This window comes from Lissotriton vulgaris, unplaced genomic scaffold (genome assembly GCF_964263255.1).
Source record: "Lissotriton vulgaris unplaced genomic scaffold, aLisVul1.2 SCAFFOLD_3657, whole genome shotgun sequence".
Taxonomy (NCBI): Eukaryota; Metazoa; Chordata; class Amphibia; order Caudata; family Salamandridae; genus Lissotriton; species Lissotriton vulgaris.
This window is the reverse complement of record NW_028254133.1, coordinates 179,714-195,000: the sequence shown is the minus strand read 5'-3', so window position 1 is coordinate 195,000 and position 15,287 is coordinate 179,714. Positions and strand designations below refer to the sequence as shown.

Below are 15,287 nucleotides of genomic sequence, written 5' to 3'. Positions count from 1 at the left end.
GCTTCAGTACAAGCAAGCAAACCACTCTGAAAAAAAAAAGCCTACAGCACCTGGTATTCCCAGGCGGTCTCCCATCCAGGTACTAACCAGGCCCGACCCTGCTTAACTTCTGAGATCGGACGAGATCAGGTGCTTTCAGGGTGGTATGGCCGTAGGCTCTAGGAGCACTGGTTTTGGGCCTCTTAGCTTTCTTCGCTCAGCTTCAGTACAAGCAAGCAAACCACTCTGAAAAAAAAAAGCCTACAGCACCTGGTATTCCCAGGCGGTCTCCCATCCAGGTACTAACCAGGCCCGACCCTGCTTAACTTCTGAGATCGGACGAGATCAGGTGCTTTCAGGGTGGTATGGCCGTAGGCTCTAGGAGCACTGGTTTTGGGCCTCTTAGCTTTCTTCGCTCAGCTTCAGTACAAGCAAGCAAACCACTCTGAAAAAAAAAAGCCTACAGCACCTGGTATTCCCAGGCGGTCTCCCATCCAGGTACTAACCAGGCCCGACCCTGCTTAACTTCTGAGATCGGACGAGATCAGGTGCTTTCAGGGTGGTATGGCCGTAGGCTCTAGGAGCACTGGTTTTGGGCCTCTTAGCTTTCTTCGCTCAGCTTCAGTACAAGCAAGCAAACCACTCTGAAAAAAAAAAGCCTACAGCACCTGGTATTCCCAGGCGGTCTCCCATCCAGGTACTAACCAGGCCCGACCCTGCTTAACTTCTGAGATCGGACGAGATCAGGTGCTTTCAGGGTGGTATGGCCGTAGGCTCTAGGAGCACTGGTTTTGGGCCTCTTAGCTTTCTTCGCTCAGCTTCAGTACAAGCAAGCAAACCACTCTGAAAAAAAAAAGCCTACAGCACCTGGTATTCCCAGGCGGTCTCCCATCCAGGTACTAACCAGGCCCGACCCTGCTTAACTTCTGAGATCGGACGAGATCAGGTGCTTTCAGGGTGGTATGGCCGTAGGCTCTAGGAGCACTGGTTTTGGGCCTCTTAGCTTTCTTCGCTCAGCTTCAGTACAAGCAAGCAAACCACTCTGAAAAAAAAAAGCCTACAGCACCTGGTATTCCCAGGCGGTCTCCCATCCAGGTACTAACCAGGCCCGACCCTGCTTAACTTCTGAGATCGGACGAGATCAGGTGCTCTCAGGGTGGTATGGCCGTAGGCTCTAGGAGCACTGGTTTTGGGCCTCTTAGCTTTCTTCGCTCAGCTTCAGTACAAGCAAGCAAACCACTCTGAAAAAAAAAAGCCTACAGCACCTGGTATTCCCAGGCGGTCTCCCATCCAGGTACTAACCAGGCCCGACCCTGCTTAACTTCTGAGATCGGACGAGATCAGGTGCTTTCAGGGTGGTATGGCCGTAGGCTCTAGGAGCACTGGTTTTGGGCCTCTTAGCTTTCTTCGCTCAGCTTCAGTACAAGCAAGCAAACCACTCTGAAAAAAAAAAGCCTACAGCACCTGGTATTCCCAGGCGGTCTCCCATCCAGGTACTAACCAGGCCCGACCCTGCTTAACTTCTGAGATCGGACGAGATCAGGTGCTTTCAGGGTGGTATGGCCGTAGGCTCTAGGAGCACTGGTTTTGGGCCTCTTAGCTTTCTTCGCTCAGCTTCAGTACAAGCAAGCAAACCACTCTGAAAAAAAAAAGCCTACAGCACCTGGTATTCCCAGGCGGTCTCCCATCCAGGTACTAACCAGGCCCGACCCTGCTTAACTTCTGAGATCGGACGAGATCAGGTGCTTTCAGGGTGGTATGGCCGTAGGCTCTAGGAGCACTGGTTTTGGGCCTCTTAGCTTTCTTCGCTCAGCTTCAGTACAAGCAAGCAAACCACTCTGAAAAAAAAAAGCCTACAGCACCTGGTATTCCCAGGCGGTCTCCCATCCAGGTACTAACCAGGCCCGACCCTGCTTAACTTCTGAGATCGGACGAGATCAGGTGCTTTCAGGGTGGTATGGCCGTAGGCTCTAGGAGCACTGGTTTTGGGCCTCTTAGCTTTCTTCGCTCAGCTTCAGTACAAGCAAGCAAACCACTCTGAAAAAAAAAAGCCTACAGCACCTGGTATTCCCAGGCGGTCTCCCATCCAGGTACTAACCAGGCCCGACCCTGCTTAACTTCTGAGATCGGACGAGATCAGGTGCTTTCAGGGTGGTATGGCCGTAGGCTCTAGGAGCACTGGTTTTGGGCCTCTTAGCTTTCTTCGCTCAGCTTCAGTACAAGCAAGCAAACCACTCTGAAAAAAAAAAGCCTACAGCACCTGGTATTCCCAGGCGGTCTCCCATCCAGGTACTAACCAGGCCCGACCCTGCTTAACTTCTGAGATCGGACGAGATCAGGTGCTTTCAGGGTGGTATGGCCGTAGGCTCTAGGAGCACTGGTTTTGGGCCTCTTAGCTTTCTTCGCTCAGCTTCAGTACAAGCAAGCAAACCACTCTGAAAAAAAAAAGCCTACAGCACCTGGTATTCCCAGGCGGTCTCCCATCCAGGTACTAACCAGGCCCGACCCTGCTTAACTTCTGAGATCGGACGAGATCAGGTGCTTTCAGGGTGGTATGGCCGTAGGCTCTAGGAGCACTGGTTTTGGGCCTCTTAGCTTTCTTCGCTCAGCTTCAGTACAAGCAAGCAAACCACTCTGAAAAAAAAAAGCCTACAGCACCTGGTATTCCCAGGCGGTCTCCCATCCAGGTACTAACCAGGCCCGACCCTGCTTAACTTCTGAGATCGGACGAGATCAGGTGCTTTCAGGGTGGTATGGCCGTAGGCTCTAGGAGCACTGGTTTTGGGCCTCTTAGCTTTCTTCGCTCAGCTTCAGTACAAGCAAGCAAACCACTCTGAAAAAAAAAAGCCTACAGCACCTGGTATTCCCAGGCGGTCTCCCATCCAGGTACTAACCAGGCCCGACCCTGCTTAACTTCTGAGATCGGACGAGATCAGGTGCTTTCAGGGTGGTATGGCCGTAGGCTCTAGGAGCACTGGTTTTGGGCCTCTTAGCTTTCTTCGCTCAGCTTCAGTACAAGCAAGCAAACCACTCTGAAAAAAAAAAGCCTACAGCACCTGGTATTCCCAGGCGGTCTCCCATCCAGGTACTAACCAGGCCCGACCCTGCTTAACTTCTGAGATCGGACGAGATCAGGTGCTTTCAGGGTGGTATGGCCGTAGGCTCTAGGAGCACTGGTTTTGGGCCTCTTAGCTTTCTTCGCTCAGCTTCAGTACAAGCAAGCAAACCACTCTGAAAAAAAAAAGCCTACAGCACCTGGTATTCCCAGGCGGTCTCCCATCCAGGTACTAACCAGGCCCGACCCTGCTTAACTTCTGAGATCGGACGAGATCAGGTGCTTTCAGGGTGGTATGGCCGTAGGCTCTAGGAGCACTGGTTTTGGGCCTCTTAGCTTTCTTCGCTCAGCTTCAGTACAAGCAAGCAAACCACTCTGAAAAAAAAAAGCCTACAGCACCTGGTATTCCCAGGCGGTCTCCCATCCAGGTACTAACCAGGCCCGACCCTGCTTAACTTCTGAGATCGGACGAGATCAGGTGCTTTCAGGGTGGTATGGCCGTAGGCTCTAGGAGCACTGGTTTTGGGCCTCTTAGCTTTCTTCGCTCAGCTTCAGTACAAGCAAGCAAACCACTCTGAAAAAAAAAAGCCTACAGCACCTGGTATTCCCAGGCGGTCTCCCATCCAGGTACTAACCAGGCCCGACCCTGCTTAACTTCTGAGATCGGACGAGATCAGGTGCTTTCAGGGTGGTATGGCCGTAGGCTCTAGGAGCACTGGTTTTGGGCCTCTTAGCTTTCTTCGCTCAGCTTCAGTACAAGCAAGCAAACCACTCTGAAAAAAAAAAGCCTACAGCACCTGGTATTCCCAGGCGGTCTCCCATCCAGGTACTAACCAGGCCCGACCCTGCTTAACTTCTGAGATCGGACGAGATCAGGTGCTTTCAGGGTGGTATGGCCGTAGGCTCTAGGAGCACTGGTTTTGGGCCTCTTAGCTTTCTTCGCTCAGCTTCAGTACAAGCAAGCAAACCACTCTGAAAAAAAAAAGCCTACAGCACCTGGTATTCCCAGGCGGTCTCCCATCCAGGTACTAACCAGGCCCGACCCTGCTTAACTTCTGAGATCGGACGAGATCAGGTGCTTTCAGGGTGGTATGGCCGTAGGCTCTAGGAGCACTGGTTTTGGGCCTCTTAGCTTTCTTCGCTCAGCTTCAGTACAAGCAAGCAAACCACTCTGAAAAAAAAAAGCCTACAGCACCTGGTATTCCCAGGCGGTCTCCCATCCAGGTACTAACCAGGCCCGACCCTGCTTAACTTCTGAGATCGGACGAGATCAGGTGCTTTCAGGGTGGTATGGCCGTAGGCTCTAGGAGCACTGGTTTTGGGCCTCTTAGCTTTCTTCGCTCAGCTTCAGTACAAGCAAGCAAACCACTCTGAAAAAAAAAAGCCTACAGCACCTGGTATTCCCAGGCGGTCTCCCATCCAGGTACTAACCAGGCCCGACCCTGCTTAACTTCTGAGATCGGACGAGATCAGGTGCTTTCAGGGTGGTATGGCCGTAGGCTCTAGGAGCACTGGTTTTGGGCCTCTTAGCTTTCTTCGCTCAGCTTCAGTACAAGCAAGCAAACCACTCTGAAAAAAAAAAGCCTACAGCACCTGGTATTCCCAGGCGGTCTCCCATCCAGGTACTAACCAGGCCCGACCCTGCTTAACTTCTGAGATCGGACGAGATCAGGTGCTTTCAGGGTGGTATGGCCGTAGGCTCTAGGAGCACTGGTTTTGGGCCTCTTAGCTTTCTTCGCTCAGCTTCAGTACAAGCAAGCAAACCACTCTGAAAAAAAAAAGCCTACAGCACCTGGTATTCCCAGGCGGTCTCCCATCCAGGTACTAACCAGGCCCGACCCTGCTTAACTTCTGAGATCGGACGAGATCAGGTGCTTTCAGGGTGGTATGGCCGTAGGCTCTAGGAGCACTGGTTTTGGGCCTCTTAGCTTTCTTCGCTCAGCTTCAGTACAAGCAAGCAAACCACTCTGAAAAAAAAAAGCCTACAGCACCTGGTATTCCCAGGCGGTCTCCCATCCAGGTACTAACCAGGCCCGACCCTGCTTAACTTCTGAGATCGGACGAGATCAGGTGCTTTCAGGGTGGTATGGCCGTAGGCTCTAGGAGCACTGGTTTTGGGCCTCTTAGCTTTCTTCGCTCAGCTTCAGTACAAGCAAGCAAACCACTCTGAAAAAAAAAAGCCTACAGCACCTGGTATTCCCAGGCGGTCTCCCATCCAGGTACTAACCAGGCCCGACCCTGCTTAACTTCTGAGATCGGACGAGATCAGGTGCTTTCAGGGTGGTATGGCCGTAGGCTCTAGGAGCACTGGTTTTGGGCCTCTTAGCTTTCTTCGCTCAGCTTCAGTACAAGCAAGCAAACCACTCTGAAAAAAAAAAGCCTACAGCACCTGGTATTCCCAGGCGGTCTCCCATCCAGGTACTAACCAGGCCCGACCCTGCTTAACTTCTGAGATCGGACGAGATCAGGTGCTTTCAGGGTGGTATGGCCGTAGGCTCTAGGAGCACTGGTTTTGGGCCTCTTAGCTTTCTTCGCTCAGCTTCAGTACAAGCAAGCAAACCACTCTGAAAAAAAAAAGCCTACAGCACCTGGTATTCCCAGGCGGTCTCCCATCCAGGTACTAACCAGGCCCGACCCTGCTTAACTTCTGAGATCGGACGAGATCAGGTGCTTTCAGGGTGGTATGGCCGTAGGCTCTAGGAGCACTGGTTTTGGGCCTCTTAGCTTTCTTCGCTCAGCTTCAGTACAAGCAAGCAAACCACTCTGAAAAAAAAAAGCCTACAGCACCTGGTATTCCCAGGCGGTCTCCCATCCAGGTACTAACCAGGCCCGACCCTGCTTAACTTCTGAGATCGGACGAGATCAGGTGCTTTCAGGGTGGTATGGCCGTAGGCTCTAGGAGCACTGGTTTTGGGCCTCTTAGCTTTCTTCGCTCCGCTTCAGTACAAGCAAGCAAACCACTCTGAAAAAAAAAAGCCTACAGCACCTGGTATTCCCAGGCGGTCTCCCATCCAGGTACTAACCAGGCCCGACCCTGCTTAACTTCTGAGATCGGACGAGATCAGGTGCTTTCAGGGTGGTATGGCCGTAGGCTCTAGGAGCACTGGTTTTGGGCCTCTTAGCTTTCTTCGCTCCGCTTCAGTACAAGCAAGCAAACCACTCTGAAAAAAAAAAGCCTACAGCACCTGGTATTCCCGGCGGTCTCCATCCAGGTACTAACCAGGCCCGACCCTGCTTAACTTCTGAGATCGGACGAGATCAGGTGCTTTCAGGGTGGTATGGCCGTAGGCTCTAGGAGCACTGGTTTTGGGCCTCTTAGCTTTCTTCGCTCAGCTTCAGTACAAGCAAGCAAACCACTCTGAAAAAAAAAAGCCTACAGCACCTGGTATTCCCAGGCGGTCTCCCATCCAGGTACTAACCAGGCCCGACCCTGCTTAACTTCTGAGATCGGACGAGATCAGGTGCTTTCAGGGTGGTATGGCCGTAGGCTCTAGGAGCACTGGTTTTGGCCTCTTAGCTTTCTTCGCTCAGCTTCAGTACAAGCAAGCAAACCACTCTGAAAAAAAAAAGCCTACAGCACCTGGTATTCCCATGCGGTCTCCCATCCAGGTACTAACCAGGCCCGACCCTGCTTAACTTCTGAGATCGGACGAGATCAGGTGCTTTCAGGGTGGTATGGCCGTAGGCTCTAGGAGCACTGGTTTTGGGCCTCTTAGCTTTCTTCGCTCAGCTTCAGTACAAGCAAGCAAACCACTCTGAAAAAAAAAAGCCTACAGCACCTGGTATTCCCAGCGGTCTCCCATCCAGGTACTAACCAGGCCCGACCCTGCTTAACTTCTGAGATCGGACGAGATCAGGTGCTTTCAGGGTGGTATGGCCGTAGGCTCTAGGAGCACTGGTTTTGGGCCTCTTAGCTTTCTTCGCTCAGCTTCAGTACAAGCAAGCAAACCACTCTGAAAAAAAAAAGCCTACAGCACCTGGTATTCCCAGGCGGTCTCCCATCCAGGTACTAACCAGGCCCGACCCTGCTTAACTTCTGAGATCGGACGAGATCAGGTGCTTTCAGGGTGGTATGGCCGTAGGCTCTAGGAGCACTGGTTTTGGGCCTCTTAGCTTTCTTCGCTCAGCTTCAGTACAAGCAAGCAACCACTCTGAAAAAAAAAAGCCTACAGCACCTGGTATTCCCAGGCGGTCTCCCATCCAGGTACTAACCAGGCCCGACCTGCTTAACTTCTGAGATCGACGAGATCAGGTGCTTTCAGGGTGGTATGGCCGTAGGCTCTAGGAGCACTGGTTTTGGGCCTCTTAGCTTTCTTCGCTCAGCTTCAGTACAAGCAAGCAAACCACTCTGAAAAAAAAAGCCTACAGCACCTGGTATTCCCAGGCGGTCTCCCATCCAGGTACTAACCAGGCCCGACCCTGCTTAACTTCTGAGATCGGACGAGATCAGGTGCTTTCAGGGTGGTATGGCCGTAGGCTCTAGGAGCACTGGTTTTGGGCCTCTTAGCTTTCTTCGCTCAGCTTCAGTACAAGCAAGCAAACCACTCTGAAAAAAAAAGCCTACAGCACCTGGTATTCCCAGGGGTCTCCCATCCAGGTACTAACCAGGCCCGACCCTGCTTAACTTCTGAGATCGGACGAGATCAGGTGCTTTCAGGGTGGTATGGCCGTAGGCTCTAGGAGCACTGGTTTTGGGCCTCTTAGCTTTCTTCGCTCAGCTTCAGTACAAGCAAGCAAACCACTCTGAAAAAAAAAGCCTACAGCACCTGGTATTCCCAGGCGGTCTCCCATCCAGGTACTAACCAGGCCGACCCTGCTTAACTTCTGAGATCGGACGAGATCAGGTGCTTTCAGGGTGGTATGGCCGTAGGCTCTAGGAGCACTGGTTTTGGGCCTCTTAGCTTTCTTCGCTCAGCTTCAGTACAAGCAAGCAAACCACTCTGAAAAAAAAAGCCTACAGCACCTGGTATTCCCAGGCGGTCTCCCATCCAGGTACTAACCAGGCCCGACGTCTGCTTAACTTCTGAGATCGGACGAGATCAGGTGCTTTCAGGGTGGTATGGCCGTAGGCTCTAGGAGCACTGGTTTTGGGCCTCTTAGCTTTCTTCGCTCAGCTTCAGTACAAGCAAGCAAACCACTCTGAAAAAAAAAGCCTACAGCACCTGGTATTCCCAGGCGGTCTCCCATCCAGGTACTAACCAGGCCCGACCCTGCTTAACTTCTGAGATCGGACGAGATCAGGTGCTTTCAGGGTGGTATGGCCGTAGGCTCTAGGAGCACTGGTTTTGGGCCTCTTAGCTTTCTTCGCTCAGCTTCAGTACAAGCAAGCAAACCACTCTGAAAGAAAAAAAAGCCTACAGCACCTGGTATTCCCAGGCGGTCTCCCATCCAGGTACTAACCAGGCCCGACCCTGCTTAACTTCTGAGATCGGACGAGATCAGGTGCTTTCAGGGTGGTATGGCCGTAGGCTCTAGGAGCACTGGTTTTGGGCCTCTTAGCTTTCTTCGCTCAGCTTCAGTACAAGCAAGCAAACCACTCTGAAAAAAAAAGCCTACAGCACCTGGTATTCCCAGGCGGTCTCCCATCCAGGTACTAACCAGGCCGGACCCTGCTTAACTTCTGAGATCGGACGAGATCAGGTGCTTTCAGGGTGGTATGGCCGTAGGCTCTAGGAGCACTGGTTTTGGGCCTCTTAGCTTTCTTCGCTCAGCTTCAGTACGCAAGCAAACCACTCTGAAAAAAAAAAGCCTACAGCACCTGGTATTCCCAGGCGGTCTCCCATCCAGGTACTAACCAGGCCCGACCCTGCTTAACTTCTGAGATCGGACGAGATCAGGTGCTTTCAGGGTGGTATGGCCGTAGGCTCTAGGAGCACTGGTTTTGGGCCTCTTAGCTTTCTTCGCTCAGCTTCAGTACAAGCAAGCAAACCACTCTGAAAAAAAAAAGCCTACAGCACCTGGTATTCCCAGGCGGTCTCCCATCCAGGTACTAACCAGGCCCGACCCTGCTTAACTTCTGAGATCGGACGAGATCAGGTGCTTTCAGGGTGGTATGGCCGTAGGCTCTAGGAGCACTGGTTTTGGGCCTCTTAGCTTTCTTCGCTCAGCTTCAGTACAAGCAAGCAAACCACTCTGAAAAAAAAAGCCTACAGCACCTGGTATTCCCAGGCGGTCTCCCATCCAGGTACTAACCAGGCCCGACCCTGCTTAACTTCTGAGATCGGACGAGATCAGGTGCTTTCAGGGTGGTATGGCCGTAGGCTCTAGGAGCACTGGTTTTGGGCCTCTTAGCTTTCTTCGCTCAGCTTCAGTACAAGCAAGCAAACCACTCTGAAAAAAAAAGCCTACAGCACCTGGTATTCCCAGGCGGTCTCCCATCCAGGTACTAACCAGGCCCGACCCTGCTTAACTTCTGAGATCGACGAGATCAGGTGCTTTCAGGGTGGTATGGCCGTAGGCTCTAGGAGCACTGGTTTTGGGCCTCTTAGCTTTCTTCGCTCAGCTTCAGTACAAGCAAGCAAACCACTCTGAAAAAAAAAAGCCTACAGCACCTGGTATTCCCAGGCGGGTCTCCCATCCAGGTACTAACCAGGCCCGACCCTGCTTAACTTCTGAGATCGGACGAGATCAGGTGCTTTCAGGGTGGTATGGCCGTAGGCTCTAGGAGCACTGGTTTTGGGCCTCTTAGCTTTCTTCGCTCAGCTTCAGTACAAGCAAGCAAACCACTCTGAAAAAAAAAAGCCTACAGCACCTGGTATTCCCAGGCGGTCTCCCATCCAGGTACTAACCAGGCCCGACCCTGCTTAACTTCTGAGATCGGACGAGATCAGGTGCTTTCAGGGTGGTATGGCCGTAGGCTCTAGGAGCACTGGTTTTGGGCCTCTTAGCTTTCTTCGCTCCGCTTCAGTACAAGCAAGCAAACCACTCTGAAAAAAAAAAGCCTACAGCACCTGGTATTCCCAGGCGGTCTCCCATCCAGGTACTAACCAGGCCCGACCCTGCTTAACTTCTGAGATCGGACGAGATCAGGTGCTTTCAGGGTGGTATGGCCGTAGGCTCTAGGAGCACTGGTTTTGGGCCTCTTAGCTTTCTTCGCTCCGCTTCAGTACAAGCAAGCAAACCACTCTGAAAAAAAAAGCCTACAGCACCTGGTATTCCCAGGCGGTCTCCCATCCAGGTACTAACCAGGCCCGACCTGCTTAACTTCTGAGATCGGACGAGATCAGGTGCTTTCAGGGTGGTATGGCCGTAGGCTCTAGGAGCACTGGTTTTGGGCCTCTTAGCTTTCTTCGCTCCGCTTCAGTACAAGCAAGCAAACCACTCTGAAAAAAAAAGCCTACAGCACCTGGTATTCCCAGGCGGTCTCCCATCCAGGTACTAACCAGGCCCGACCCTGCTTAACTTCTGAGATCGGACGAGATCAGGTGCTTTCAGGGTGGTATGGCCGTAGGCTCTAGGAGCACTGGTTTTGGCCTCTTAGCTTTCTTCGCTCAGCTTCAGTACAAGCAAGCAAACCACTCTGAAAAAAAAAAGCCTACAGCACCTGGTATTCCCAGGCGGTCTCCCATCCAGGTACTAACCAGGCCCGACCCTGCTTAACTTCTGAGATCGGACGAGATCAGGTGCTTTCAGGGTGGTATGGCCGTAGGCTCTAGGAGCACTGGTTTTGGGCCTCTTAGCTTTCTTCGCTCAGCTTCAGTACAAGCAAGCAAACCACTCTGAAAAAAAAAAGCCTACAGCACCTGGTATTCCCAGGCGGTCTCCCATCCAGGTACTAACCAGGCCCGACCCTGCTTAACTTCTGAGATCGGACGAGATCAGGTGCTTTCAGGGTGGTATGGCCGTAGGCTCTAGGAGCACTGGTTTTGGGCCTCTTAGCTTTCTTCGCTCAGCTTCAGTACAAGCAAGCAAACCACTCTGAAAAAAAAAAGCCTACAGCACCTGGTATTCCCAGGCGGTCTCCCATCCAGGTACTAACCAGGCCCGACCCTGCTTAACTTCTGAGATCGGACGAGATCAGGTGCTTTCAGGGTGGTATGGCCGTAGGCTCTAGGAGCACTGGTTTTGGGCCTCTTAGCTTCTTCGCTCCGCTTCAGTACAAGCAAGCAAACCACTCTGAAAAAAAAAGCCTACAGCACCTGGTATTCCCAGGCGGTCTCCCATCCAGGTACTAACCAGGCCCGACCCTGCTTAACTTCTGAGATCGGACGAGATCAGGTGCTTTCAGGGTGGTATGGCCGTAGGCTCTAGGAGCACTGGTTTTGGGCCTCTTAGCTTTCTTCGCTCAGCTTCAGTACAAGCAAGCAAACCACTCTGAAAAAAAAAAGCCTACAGCACCTGGTATTCCCAGGCGGTCTCCCATCCAGGTACTAACCAGGCCCGACCCTGCTTAACTTCTGAGATCGGACGAGATCAGGTGCTTTCAGGGTGGTATGGCCGTAGGCTCTAGGAGCACTGGTTTTGGGCCTCTTAGCTTTCTTCGCTCAGCTTCAGTACAAGCAAGCAAACCACTCTGAAAAAAAAAAGCCTACAGCACCTGGTATTCCCAGGCGGTCTCCCATCCAGGTACTAACCAGGCCCGACCCTGCTTAACTTCTGAGATCGGACGAGATCAGGTGCTTTCAGTGTGGTATGGCCGTAGGCTCTAGGAGCACTGGTTTTGGGCCTCTTAGCTTTCTTCGCTCAGCTTCAGTACAAGCAAGCAAACCACTCTGAAAAAAAAAAGCCTACAGCACCTGGTATTCCCAGGCGGTCTCCCATCCAGGTACTAACCAGGCCCGACCCTGCTTAACTTCTGAGATCGGACGAGATCAGGTGCTTTCAGGGTGGTATGGCCGTAGGCTCTAGGAGCACTGGTTTTGGGCCTCTTAGCTTTCTTCGCTCAGCTTCAGTACAAGCAAGCAAACCACTCTGAAAAAAAAAAGCCTACAGCACCTGGTATTCCCAGGCGGTCTCCCATCCAGGTACTAACCAGGCCCGACCCTGCTTAACTTCTGAGATCGGACGAGATCAGGTGCTTTCAGGGTGGTATGGCCGTAGGCTCTAGGAGCACTGGTTTTGGGCCTCTTAGCTTTCTTCGCTCAGCTTCAGTACAAGCAAGCAAACCACTCTGAAAAAAAAAAGCCTACAGCACCTGGTATTCCCAGGCGGTCTCCCATCCAGGTACTAACCAGGCCCGACCCTGCTTAACTTCTGAGATCGGACGAGATCAGGTGCTTTCAGGGTGGTATGGCCGTAGGCTCTAGGAGCACTGGTTTTGGGCCTCTTAGCTTTCTTCGCTCAGCTTCAGTACAAGCAAGCAAACCACTCTGAAAAAAAAAAGCCTACAGCACCTGGTATTCCCAGGCGGTCTCCCATCCAGGTACTAACCAGGCCCGACCCTGCTTAACTTCTGAGATCGGACGAGATCAGGTGCTTTCAGGGTGGTATGGCCGTAGGCTCTAGGAGCACTGGTTTTGGGCCTCTTAGCTTTCTTCGCTCAGCTTCAGTACAAGCAAGCAAACCACTCTGAAAAAAAAAAGCCTACAGCACCTGGTATTCCCAGGCGGTCTCCCATCCAGGTACTAACCAGGCCCGACCCTGCTTAACTTCTGAGATCGGACGAGATCAGGTGCTTTCAGGGTGGTATGGCCGTAGGCTCTAGGAGCACTGGTTTTGGGCCTCTTAGCTTTCTTCGCTCAGCTTCAGTACAAGCAAGCAAACCACTCTGAAAAAAAAAAGCCTACAGCACCTGGTATTCCCAGGCGGTCTCCCATCCAGGTACTAACCAGGCCCGACCCTGCTTAACTTCTGAGATCGGACGAGATCAGGTGCTTTCAGGGTGGTATGGCCGTAGGCTCTAGGAGCACTGGTTTTGGGCCTCTTAGCTTTCTTCGCTCAGCTTCAGTACAAGCAAGCAAACCACTCTGAAAAAAAAAAGCCTACAGCACCTGGTATTCCCAGGCGGTCTCCCATCCAGGTACTAACCAGGCCCGACCCTGCTTAACTTCTGAGATCGGACGAGATCAGGTGCTTTCAGGGTGGTATGGCCGTAGGCTCTAGGAGCACTGGTTTTGGGCCTCTTAGCTTTCTTCGCTCAGCTTCAGTACAAGCAAGCAAACCACTCTGAAAAAAAAAAGCCTACAGCACCTGGTATTCCCAGGCGGTCTCCCATCCAGGTACTAACCAGGCCCGACCCTGCTTAACTTCTGAGATCGGACGAGATCAGGTGCTTTCAGGGTGGTATGGCCGTAGGCTCTAGGAGCACTGGTTTTGGGCCTCTTAGCTTTCTTCGCTCAGCTTCAGTACAAGCAAGCAAACCACTCTGAAAAAAAAAAGCCTACAGCACCTGGTATTCCCAGGCGGTCTCCCATCCAGGTACTAACCAGGCCCGACCCTGCTTAACTTCTGAGATCGGACGAGATCAGGTGCTTTCAGGGTGGTATGGCCGTAGGCTCTAGGAGCACTGGTTTTGGGCCTCTTAGCTTTCTTCGCTCAGCTTCAGTACAAGCAAGCAAACCACTCTGAAAAAAAAAAGCCTACAGCACCTGGTATTCCCAGGCGGTCTCCCATCCAGGTACTAACCAGGCCCGACCCTGCTTAACTTCTGAGATCGGACGAGATCAGGTGCTTTCAGGGTGGTATGGCCGTAGGCTCTAGGAGCACTGGTTTTGGGCCTCTTAGCTTTCTTCGCTCAGCTTCAGTACAAGCAAGCAAACCACTCTGAAAAAAAAAAGCCTACAGCACCTGGTATTCCCAGGCGGTCTCCCATCCAGGTACTAACCAGGCCCGACCCTGCTTAACTTCTGAGATCGGACGAGATCAGGTGCTTTCAGGGTGGTATGGCCGTAGGCTCTAGGAGCACTGGTTTTGGGCCTCTTAGCTTTCTTCGCTCAGCTTCAGTACAAGCAAGCAAACCACTCTGAAAAAAAAAAGCCTACAGCACCTGGTATTCCCAGGCGGTCTCCCATCCAGGTACTAACCAGGCCCGACCCTGCTTAACTTCTGAGATCGGACGAGATCAGGTGCTTTCAGGGTGGTATGGCCGTAGGCTCTAGGAGCACTGGTTTTGGGCCTCTTAGCTTTCTTCGCTCAGCTTCAGTACAAGCAAGCAAACCACTCTGAAAAAAAAAAGCCTACAGCACCTGGTATTCCCAGGCGGTCTCCCATCCAGGTACTAACCAGGCCCGACCCTGCTTAACTTCTGAGATCGGACGAGATCAGGTGCTTTCAGGGTGGTATGGCCGTAGGCTCTAGGAGCACTGGTTTTGGGCCTCTTAGCTTTCTTCGCTCAGCTTCAGTACAAGCAAGCAAACCACTCTGAAAAAAAAAAGCCTACAGCACCTGGTATTCCCAGGCGGTCTCCCATCCAGGTACTAACCAGGCCCGACCCTGCTTAACTTCTGAGATCGGACGAGATCAGGTGCTTTCAGGGTGGTATGGCCGTAGGCTCTAGGAGCACTGGTTTTGGGCCTCTTAGCTTTCTTCGCTCAGCTTCAGTACAAGCAAGCAAACCACTCTGAAAAAAAAAAGCCTACAGCACCTGGTATTCCCAGGCGGTCTCCCATCCAGGTACTAACCAGGCCCGACCCTGCTTAACTTCTGAGATCGGACGAGATCAGGTGCTTTCAGGGTGGTATGGCCGTAGGCTCTAGGAGCACTGGTTTTGGGCCTCTTAGCTTTCTTCGCTCAGCTTCAGTACAAGCAAGCAAACCACTCTGAAAAAAAAAAGCCTACAGCACCTGGTATTCCCAGGCGGTCTCCCATCCAGGTACTAACCAGGCCCGACCCTGCTTAACTTCTGAGATCGGACGAGATCAGGTGCTTTCAGGGTGGTATGGCCGTAGGCTCTAGGAGCACTGGTTTTGGGCCTCTTAGCTTTCTTCGCTCAGCTTCAGTACAAGCAAGCAAACCACTCTGAAAAAAAAAAGCCTACAGCACCTGGTATTCCCAGGCGGTCTCCCATCCAGGTACTAACCAGGCCCGACCCTGCTTAACTTCTGAGATCGGACGAGATCAGGTGCTTTCAGGGTGGTATGGCCGTAGGCTCTAGGAGCACTGGTTTTGGGCCTCTTAGCTTTCTTCGCTCAGCTTCAGTACAAGCAAGCAAACCACTCTGAAAAAAAAAAGCCTACAGCACCTGGTATTCCCAGGCGGTCTCCCATCCAGGTACTAACCAGGCCCGACCCTGCTTAACTTCTGAGATCGGACGAGATCAGGTGCTTTCAGGGTGGTATGGCCGTAGGCTCTAGGAGCACTGGTTTTGGGCCTCTTA

The 15,287-nt window shown here is 52.3% G+C and overlaps 77 non-coding genes across 77 annotated transcripts; all 77 read right to left on the bottom strand.

Moving 5' to 3' along the window:
• Positions 1-38: 38 nt before the first annotated feature.
• Positions 39-157, bottom strand: LOC147660601 (5S ribosomal RNA). Its single transcript, XR_015306485.1, has one exon. It is a non-coding gene; the product is annotated as a 5S ribosomal RNA (ribosomal RNA).
• Positions 158-237: 80 nt separating this feature from the next.
• On the bottom strand, positions 238-356 carry LOC147660600 (5S ribosomal RNA). The gene has a single exon (XR_015306484.1). It is a non-coding gene; the product is annotated as a 5S ribosomal RNA (ribosomal RNA).
• Positions 357-436: 80 nt separating this feature from the next.
• LOC147660599 (5S ribosomal RNA) lies at positions 437-555 on the bottom strand. Its single transcript, XR_015306483.1, has one exon. It is a non-coding gene; the product is annotated as a 5S ribosomal RNA (ribosomal RNA).
• Positions 556-635: 80 nt separating this feature from the next.
• Positions 636-754, bottom strand: LOC147660598 (5S ribosomal RNA). Its single transcript, XR_015306482.1, has one exon. It is a non-coding gene; the product is annotated as a 5S ribosomal RNA (ribosomal RNA).
• An 80-nt stretch (positions 755-834) lies between these two features.
• Positions 835-953, bottom strand: LOC147660597 (5S ribosomal RNA). Its single transcript, XR_015306481.1, has one exon. It is a non-coding gene; the product is annotated as a 5S ribosomal RNA (ribosomal RNA).
• An 80-nt stretch (positions 954-1,033) lies between these two features.
• Positions 1,034-1,152, bottom strand: LOC147660596 (5S ribosomal RNA). The gene has a single exon (XR_015306585.1). It is a non-coding gene; the product is annotated as a 5S ribosomal RNA (ribosomal RNA).
• Positions 1,153-1,232: 80 nt separating this feature from the next.
• On the bottom strand, positions 1,233-1,351 carry LOC147660595 (5S ribosomal RNA). The gene has a single exon (XR_015306480.1). It is a non-coding gene; the product is annotated as a 5S ribosomal RNA (ribosomal RNA).
• An 80-nt stretch (positions 1,352-1,431) lies between these two features.
• On the bottom strand, positions 1,432-1,550 carry LOC147660594 (5S ribosomal RNA). The gene has a single exon (XR_015306478.1). It is a non-coding gene; the product is annotated as a 5S ribosomal RNA (ribosomal RNA).
• Positions 1,551-1,630: 80 nt separating this feature from the next.
• On the bottom strand, positions 1,631-1,749 carry LOC147660593 (5S ribosomal RNA). The gene has a single exon (XR_015306477.1). It is a non-coding gene; the product is annotated as a 5S ribosomal RNA (ribosomal RNA).
• Positions 1,750-1,829: 80 nt separating this feature from the next.
• LOC147660592 (5S ribosomal RNA) lies at positions 1,830-1,948 on the bottom strand. Its single transcript, XR_015306476.1, has one exon. It is a non-coding gene; the product is annotated as a 5S ribosomal RNA (ribosomal RNA).
• An 80-nt stretch (positions 1,949-2,028) lies between these two features.
• LOC147660591 (5S ribosomal RNA) lies at positions 2,029-2,147 on the bottom strand. Its single transcript, XR_015306475.1, has one exon. It is a non-coding gene; the product is annotated as a 5S ribosomal RNA (ribosomal RNA).
• Positions 2,148-2,227: 80 nt separating this feature from the next.
• Positions 2,228-2,346, bottom strand: LOC147660590 (5S ribosomal RNA). Its single transcript, XR_015306474.1, has one exon. It is a non-coding gene; the product is annotated as a 5S ribosomal RNA (ribosomal RNA).
• An 80-nt stretch (positions 2,347-2,426) lies between these two features.
• LOC147660589 (5S ribosomal RNA) lies at positions 2,427-2,545 on the bottom strand. Its single transcript, XR_015306473.1, has one exon. It is a non-coding gene; the product is annotated as a 5S ribosomal RNA (ribosomal RNA).
• An 80-nt stretch (positions 2,546-2,625) lies between these two features.
• LOC147660588 (5S ribosomal RNA) lies at positions 2,626-2,744 on the bottom strand. Its single transcript, XR_015306472.1, has one exon. It is a non-coding gene; the product is annotated as a 5S ribosomal RNA (ribosomal RNA).
• Positions 2,745-2,824: 80 nt separating this feature from the next.
• LOC147660587 (5S ribosomal RNA) lies at positions 2,825-2,943 on the bottom strand. Its single transcript, XR_015306471.1, has one exon. It is a non-coding gene; the product is annotated as a 5S ribosomal RNA (ribosomal RNA).
• An 80-nt stretch (positions 2,944-3,023) lies between these two features.
• LOC147660586 (5S ribosomal RNA) lies at positions 3,024-3,142 on the bottom strand. The gene has a single exon (XR_015306470.1). It is a non-coding gene; the product is annotated as a 5S ribosomal RNA (ribosomal RNA).
• An 80-nt stretch (positions 3,143-3,222) lies between these two features.
• LOC147660585 (5S ribosomal RNA) lies at positions 3,223-3,341 on the bottom strand. The gene has a single exon (XR_015306469.1). It is a non-coding gene; the product is annotated as a 5S ribosomal RNA (ribosomal RNA).
• Positions 3,342-3,421: 80 nt separating this feature from the next.
• LOC147660584 (5S ribosomal RNA) lies at positions 3,422-3,540 on the bottom strand. Its single transcript, XR_015306467.1, has one exon. It is a non-coding gene; the product is annotated as a 5S ribosomal RNA (ribosomal RNA).
• Positions 3,541-3,620: 80 nt separating this feature from the next.
• Positions 3,621-3,739, bottom strand: LOC147660583 (5S ribosomal RNA). The gene has a single exon (XR_015306466.1). It is a non-coding gene; the product is annotated as a 5S ribosomal RNA (ribosomal RNA).
• An 80-nt stretch (positions 3,740-3,819) lies between these two features.
• Positions 3,820-3,938, bottom strand: LOC147660582 (5S ribosomal RNA). The gene has a single exon (XR_015306465.1). It is a non-coding gene; the product is annotated as a 5S ribosomal RNA (ribosomal RNA).
• An 80-nt stretch (positions 3,939-4,018) lies between these two features.
• Positions 4,019-4,137, bottom strand: LOC147660581 (5S ribosomal RNA). Its single transcript, XR_015306464.1, has one exon. It is a non-coding gene; the product is annotated as a 5S ribosomal RNA (ribosomal RNA).
• Positions 4,138-4,217: 80 nt separating this feature from the next.
• Positions 4,218-4,336, bottom strand: LOC147660580 (5S ribosomal RNA). The gene has a single exon (XR_015306463.1). It is a non-coding gene; the product is annotated as a 5S ribosomal RNA (ribosomal RNA).
• Positions 4,337-4,416: 80 nt separating this feature from the next.
• Positions 4,417-4,535, bottom strand: LOC147660579 (5S ribosomal RNA). The gene has a single exon (XR_015306462.1). It is a non-coding gene; the product is annotated as a 5S ribosomal RNA (ribosomal RNA).
• An 80-nt stretch (positions 4,536-4,615) lies between these two features.
• On the bottom strand, positions 4,616-4,734 carry LOC147660578 (5S ribosomal RNA). Its single transcript, XR_015306461.1, has one exon. It is a non-coding gene; the product is annotated as a 5S ribosomal RNA (ribosomal RNA).
• Positions 4,735-4,814: 80 nt separating this feature from the next.
• On the bottom strand, positions 4,815-4,933 carry LOC147660577 (5S ribosomal RNA). The gene has a single exon (XR_015306460.1). It is a non-coding gene; the product is annotated as a 5S ribosomal RNA (ribosomal RNA).
• Positions 4,934-5,013: 80 nt separating this feature from the next.
• LOC147660576 (5S ribosomal RNA) lies at positions 5,014-5,132 on the bottom strand. Its single transcript, XR_015306459.1, has one exon. It is a non-coding gene; the product is annotated as a 5S ribosomal RNA (ribosomal RNA).
• An 80-nt stretch (positions 5,133-5,212) lies between these two features.
• On the bottom strand, positions 5,213-5,331 carry LOC147660575 (5S ribosomal RNA). The gene has a single exon (XR_015306458.1). It is a non-coding gene; the product is annotated as a 5S ribosomal RNA (ribosomal RNA).
• An 80-nt stretch (positions 5,332-5,411) lies between these two features.
• LOC147660574 (5S ribosomal RNA) lies at positions 5,412-5,530 on the bottom strand. Its single transcript, XR_015306456.1, has one exon. It is a non-coding gene; the product is annotated as a 5S ribosomal RNA (ribosomal RNA).
• Positions 5,531-5,610: 80 nt separating this feature from the next.
• Positions 5,611-5,729, bottom strand: LOC147660573 (5S ribosomal RNA). Its single transcript, XR_015306455.1, has one exon. It is a non-coding gene; the product is annotated as a 5S ribosomal RNA (ribosomal RNA).
• An 80-nt stretch (positions 5,730-5,809) lies between these two features.
• On the bottom strand, positions 5,810-5,928 carry LOC147660572 (5S ribosomal RNA). Its single transcript, XR_015306454.1, has one exon. It is a non-coding gene; the product is annotated as a 5S ribosomal RNA (ribosomal RNA).
• An 80-nt stretch (positions 5,929-6,008) lies between these two features.
• On the bottom strand, positions 6,009-6,127 carry LOC147660571 (5S ribosomal RNA). The gene has a single exon (XR_015306453.1). It is a non-coding gene; the product is annotated as a 5S ribosomal RNA (ribosomal RNA).
• An 80-nt stretch (positions 6,128-6,207) lies between these two features.
• Positions 6,208-6,324, bottom strand: LOC147660570 (5S ribosomal RNA). Its single transcript, XR_015306736.1, has one exon. It is a non-coding gene; the product is annotated as a 5S ribosomal RNA (ribosomal RNA).
• An 80-nt stretch (positions 6,325-6,404) lies between these two features.
• Positions 6,405-6,523, bottom strand: LOC147660569 (5S ribosomal RNA). The gene has a single exon (XR_015306452.1). It is a non-coding gene; the product is annotated as a 5S ribosomal RNA (ribosomal RNA).
• Positions 6,524-6,602: 79 nt separating this feature from the next.
• LOC147660568 (5S ribosomal RNA) lies at positions 6,603-6,721 on the bottom strand. Its single transcript, XR_015306531.1, has one exon. It is a non-coding gene; the product is annotated as a 5S ribosomal RNA (ribosomal RNA).
• Positions 6,722-6,801: 80 nt separating this feature from the next.
• Positions 6,802-6,919, bottom strand: LOC147660567 (5S ribosomal RNA). Its single transcript, XR_015306691.1, has one exon. It is a non-coding gene; the product is annotated as a 5S ribosomal RNA (ribosomal RNA).
• Positions 6,920-6,999: 80 nt separating this feature from the next.
• LOC147660566 (5S ribosomal RNA) lies at positions 7,000-7,118 on the bottom strand. The gene has a single exon (XR_015306451.1). It is a non-coding gene; the product is annotated as a 5S ribosomal RNA (ribosomal RNA).
• A 79-nt stretch (positions 7,119-7,197) lies between these two features.
• On the bottom strand, positions 7,198-7,314 carry LOC147660565 (5S ribosomal RNA). The gene has a single exon (XR_015306739.1). It is a non-coding gene; the product is annotated as a 5S ribosomal RNA (ribosomal RNA).
• A 79-nt stretch (positions 7,315-7,393) lies between these two features.
• Positions 7,394-7,512, bottom strand: LOC147660564 (5S ribosomal RNA). Its single transcript, XR_015306450.1, has one exon. It is a non-coding gene; the product is annotated as a 5S ribosomal RNA (ribosomal RNA).
• Positions 7,513-7,591: 79 nt separating this feature from the next.
• LOC147660563 (5S ribosomal RNA) lies at positions 7,592-7,709 on the bottom strand. The gene has a single exon (XR_015306655.1). It is a non-coding gene; the product is annotated as a 5S ribosomal RNA (ribosomal RNA).
• Positions 7,710-7,788: 79 nt separating this feature from the next.
• Positions 7,789-7,906, bottom strand: LOC147660562 (5S ribosomal RNA). The gene has a single exon (XR_015306698.1). It is a non-coding gene; the product is annotated as a 5S ribosomal RNA (ribosomal RNA).
• Positions 7,907-7,985: 79 nt separating this feature from the next.
• LOC147660561 (5S ribosomal RNA) lies at positions 7,986-8,105 on the bottom strand. The gene has a single exon (XR_015306730.1). It is a non-coding gene; the product is annotated as a 5S ribosomal RNA (ribosomal RNA).
• Positions 8,106-8,184: 79 nt separating this feature from the next.
• LOC147660560 (5S ribosomal RNA) lies at positions 8,185-8,303 on the bottom strand. Its single transcript, XR_015306449.1, has one exon. It is a non-coding gene; the product is annotated as a 5S ribosomal RNA (ribosomal RNA).
• An 82-nt stretch (positions 8,304-8,385) lies between these two features.
• On the bottom strand, positions 8,386-8,504 carry LOC147660559 (5S ribosomal RNA). The gene has a single exon (XR_015306448.1). It is a non-coding gene; the product is annotated as a 5S ribosomal RNA (ribosomal RNA).
• Positions 8,505-8,583: 79 nt separating this feature from the next.
• LOC147660558 (5S ribosomal RNA) lies at positions 8,584-8,702 on the bottom strand. The gene has a single exon (XR_015306683.1). It is a non-coding gene; the product is annotated as a 5S ribosomal RNA (ribosomal RNA).
• Positions 8,703-8,780: 78 nt separating this feature from the next.
• Positions 8,781-8,899, bottom strand: LOC147660557 (5S ribosomal RNA). Its single transcript, XR_015306447.1, has one exon. It is a non-coding gene; the product is annotated as a 5S ribosomal RNA (ribosomal RNA).
• An 80-nt stretch (positions 8,900-8,979) lies between these two features.
• On the bottom strand, positions 8,980-9,098 carry LOC147660556 (5S ribosomal RNA). The gene has a single exon (XR_015306445.1). It is a non-coding gene; the product is annotated as a 5S ribosomal RNA (ribosomal RNA).
• A 79-nt stretch (positions 9,099-9,177) lies between these two features.
• Positions 9,178-9,296, bottom strand: LOC147660555 (5S ribosomal RNA). The gene has a single exon (XR_015306444.1). It is a non-coding gene; the product is annotated as a 5S ribosomal RNA (ribosomal RNA).
• Positions 9,297-9,375: 79 nt separating this feature from the next.
• On the bottom strand, positions 9,376-9,493 carry LOC147660554 (5S ribosomal RNA). Its single transcript, XR_015306686.1, has one exon. It is a non-coding gene; the product is annotated as a 5S ribosomal RNA (ribosomal RNA).
• Positions 9,494-9,573: 80 nt separating this feature from the next.
• Positions 9,574-9,693, bottom strand: LOC147660553 (5S ribosomal RNA). The gene has a single exon (XR_015306681.1). It is a non-coding gene; the product is annotated as a 5S ribosomal RNA (ribosomal RNA).
• Positions 9,694-9,773: 80 nt separating this feature from the next.
• On the bottom strand, positions 9,774-9,892 carry LOC147660552 (5S ribosomal RNA). Its single transcript, XR_015306443.1, has one exon. It is a non-coding gene; the product is annotated as a 5S ribosomal RNA (ribosomal RNA).
• Positions 9,893-9,972: 80 nt separating this feature from the next.
• LOC147660551 (5S ribosomal RNA) lies at positions 9,973-10,091 on the bottom strand. Its single transcript, XR_015306442.1, has one exon. It is a non-coding gene; the product is annotated as a 5S ribosomal RNA (ribosomal RNA).
• A 79-nt stretch (positions 10,092-10,170) lies between these two features.
• On the bottom strand, positions 10,171-10,288 carry LOC147660550 (5S ribosomal RNA). The gene has a single exon (XR_015306711.1). It is a non-coding gene; the product is annotated as a 5S ribosomal RNA (ribosomal RNA).
• Positions 10,289-10,367: 79 nt separating this feature from the next.
• Positions 10,368-10,486, bottom strand: LOC147660549 (5S ribosomal RNA). Its single transcript, XR_015306441.1, has one exon. It is a non-coding gene; the product is annotated as a 5S ribosomal RNA (ribosomal RNA).
• A 79-nt stretch (positions 10,487-10,565) lies between these two features.
• On the bottom strand, positions 10,566-10,684 carry LOC147660548 (5S ribosomal RNA). Its single transcript, XR_015306440.1, has one exon. It is a non-coding gene; the product is annotated as a 5S ribosomal RNA (ribosomal RNA).
• Positions 10,685-10,764: 80 nt separating this feature from the next.
• Positions 10,765-10,883, bottom strand: LOC147660547 (5S ribosomal RNA). The gene has a single exon (XR_015306439.1). It is a non-coding gene; the product is annotated as a 5S ribosomal RNA (ribosomal RNA).
• An 80-nt stretch (positions 10,884-10,963) lies between these two features.
• Positions 10,964-11,082, bottom strand: LOC147660546 (5S ribosomal RNA). The gene has a single exon (XR_015306438.1). It is a non-coding gene; the product is annotated as a 5S ribosomal RNA (ribosomal RNA).
• Positions 11,083-11,160: 78 nt separating this feature from the next.
• Positions 11,161-11,279, bottom strand: LOC147660545 (5S ribosomal RNA). Its single transcript, XR_015306437.1, has one exon. It is a non-coding gene; the product is annotated as a 5S ribosomal RNA (ribosomal RNA).
• Positions 11,280-11,359: 80 nt separating this feature from the next.
• Positions 11,360-11,478, bottom strand: LOC147660544 (5S ribosomal RNA). Its single transcript, XR_015306436.1, has one exon. It is a non-coding gene; the product is annotated as a 5S ribosomal RNA (ribosomal RNA).
• An 80-nt stretch (positions 11,479-11,558) lies between these two features.
• On the bottom strand, positions 11,559-11,677 carry LOC147660543 (5S ribosomal RNA). The gene has a single exon (XR_015306617.1). It is a non-coding gene; the product is annotated as a 5S ribosomal RNA (ribosomal RNA).
• An 80-nt stretch (positions 11,678-11,757) lies between these two features.
• LOC147660542 (5S ribosomal RNA) lies at positions 11,758-11,876 on the bottom strand. The gene has a single exon (XR_015306434.1). It is a non-coding gene; the product is annotated as a 5S ribosomal RNA (ribosomal RNA).
• An 80-nt stretch (positions 11,877-11,956) lies between these two features.
• On the bottom strand, positions 11,957-12,075 carry LOC147660541 (5S ribosomal RNA). Its single transcript, XR_015306433.1, has one exon. It is a non-coding gene; the product is annotated as a 5S ribosomal RNA (ribosomal RNA).
• An 80-nt stretch (positions 12,076-12,155) lies between these two features.
• On the bottom strand, positions 12,156-12,274 carry LOC147660540 (5S ribosomal RNA). The gene has a single exon (XR_015306432.1). It is a non-coding gene; the product is annotated as a 5S ribosomal RNA (ribosomal RNA).
• Positions 12,275-12,354: 80 nt separating this feature from the next.
• LOC147660539 (5S ribosomal RNA) lies at positions 12,355-12,473 on the bottom strand. The gene has a single exon (XR_015306431.1). It is a non-coding gene; the product is annotated as a 5S ribosomal RNA (ribosomal RNA).
• An 80-nt stretch (positions 12,474-12,553) lies between these two features.
• On the bottom strand, positions 12,554-12,672 carry LOC147660538 (5S ribosomal RNA). Its single transcript, XR_015306430.1, has one exon. It is a non-coding gene; the product is annotated as a 5S ribosomal RNA (ribosomal RNA).
• Positions 12,673-12,752: 80 nt separating this feature from the next.
• Positions 12,753-12,871, bottom strand: LOC147660537 (5S ribosomal RNA). The gene has a single exon (XR_015306429.1). It is a non-coding gene; the product is annotated as a 5S ribosomal RNA (ribosomal RNA).
• Positions 12,872-12,951: 80 nt separating this feature from the next.
• LOC147660536 (5S ribosomal RNA) lies at positions 12,952-13,070 on the bottom strand. The gene has a single exon (XR_015306428.1). It is a non-coding gene; the product is annotated as a 5S ribosomal RNA (ribosomal RNA).
• An 80-nt stretch (positions 13,071-13,150) lies between these two features.
• LOC147660535 (5S ribosomal RNA) lies at positions 13,151-13,269 on the bottom strand. Its single transcript, XR_015306427.1, has one exon. It is a non-coding gene; the product is annotated as a 5S ribosomal RNA (ribosomal RNA).
• Positions 13,270-13,349: 80 nt separating this feature from the next.
• LOC147660534 (5S ribosomal RNA) lies at positions 13,350-13,468 on the bottom strand. Its single transcript, XR_015306426.1, has one exon. It is a non-coding gene; the product is annotated as a 5S ribosomal RNA (ribosomal RNA).
• Positions 13,469-13,548: 80 nt separating this feature from the next.
• LOC147660533 (5S ribosomal RNA) lies at positions 13,549-13,667 on the bottom strand. Its single transcript, XR_015306425.1, has one exon. It is a non-coding gene; the product is annotated as a 5S ribosomal RNA (ribosomal RNA).
• An 80-nt stretch (positions 13,668-13,747) lies between these two features.
• On the bottom strand, positions 13,748-13,866 carry LOC147660532 (5S ribosomal RNA). The gene has a single exon (XR_015306423.1). It is a non-coding gene; the product is annotated as a 5S ribosomal RNA (ribosomal RNA).
• Positions 13,867-13,946: 80 nt separating this feature from the next.
• Positions 13,947-14,065, bottom strand: LOC147660531 (5S ribosomal RNA). Its single transcript, XR_015306422.1, has one exon. It is a non-coding gene; the product is annotated as a 5S ribosomal RNA (ribosomal RNA).
• An 80-nt stretch (positions 14,066-14,145) lies between these two features.
• On the bottom strand, positions 14,146-14,264 carry LOC147660530 (5S ribosomal RNA). Its single transcript, XR_015306421.1, has one exon. It is a non-coding gene; the product is annotated as a 5S ribosomal RNA (ribosomal RNA).
• Positions 14,265-14,344: 80 nt separating this feature from the next.
• On the bottom strand, positions 14,345-14,463 carry LOC147660529 (5S ribosomal RNA). Its single transcript, XR_015306420.1, has one exon. It is a non-coding gene; the product is annotated as a 5S ribosomal RNA (ribosomal RNA).
• Positions 14,464-14,543: 80 nt separating this feature from the next.
• On the bottom strand, positions 14,544-14,662 carry LOC147660528 (5S ribosomal RNA). The gene has a single exon (XR_015306419.1). It is a non-coding gene; the product is annotated as a 5S ribosomal RNA (ribosomal RNA).
• Positions 14,663-14,742: 80 nt separating this feature from the next.
• Positions 14,743-14,861, bottom strand: LOC147660527 (5S ribosomal RNA). The gene has a single exon (XR_015306418.1). It is a non-coding gene; the product is annotated as a 5S ribosomal RNA (ribosomal RNA).
• Positions 14,862-14,941: 80 nt separating this feature from the next.
• On the bottom strand, positions 14,942-15,060 carry LOC147660526 (5S ribosomal RNA). The gene has a single exon (XR_015306417.1). It is a non-coding gene; the product is annotated as a 5S ribosomal RNA (ribosomal RNA).
• An 80-nt stretch (positions 15,061-15,140) lies between these two features.
• Positions 15,141-15,259, bottom strand: LOC147660525 (5S ribosomal RNA). Its single transcript, XR_015306416.1, has one exon. It is a non-coding gene; the product is annotated as a 5S ribosomal RNA (ribosomal RNA).
• Positions 15,260-15,287: the final 28 nt, after the last annotated feature.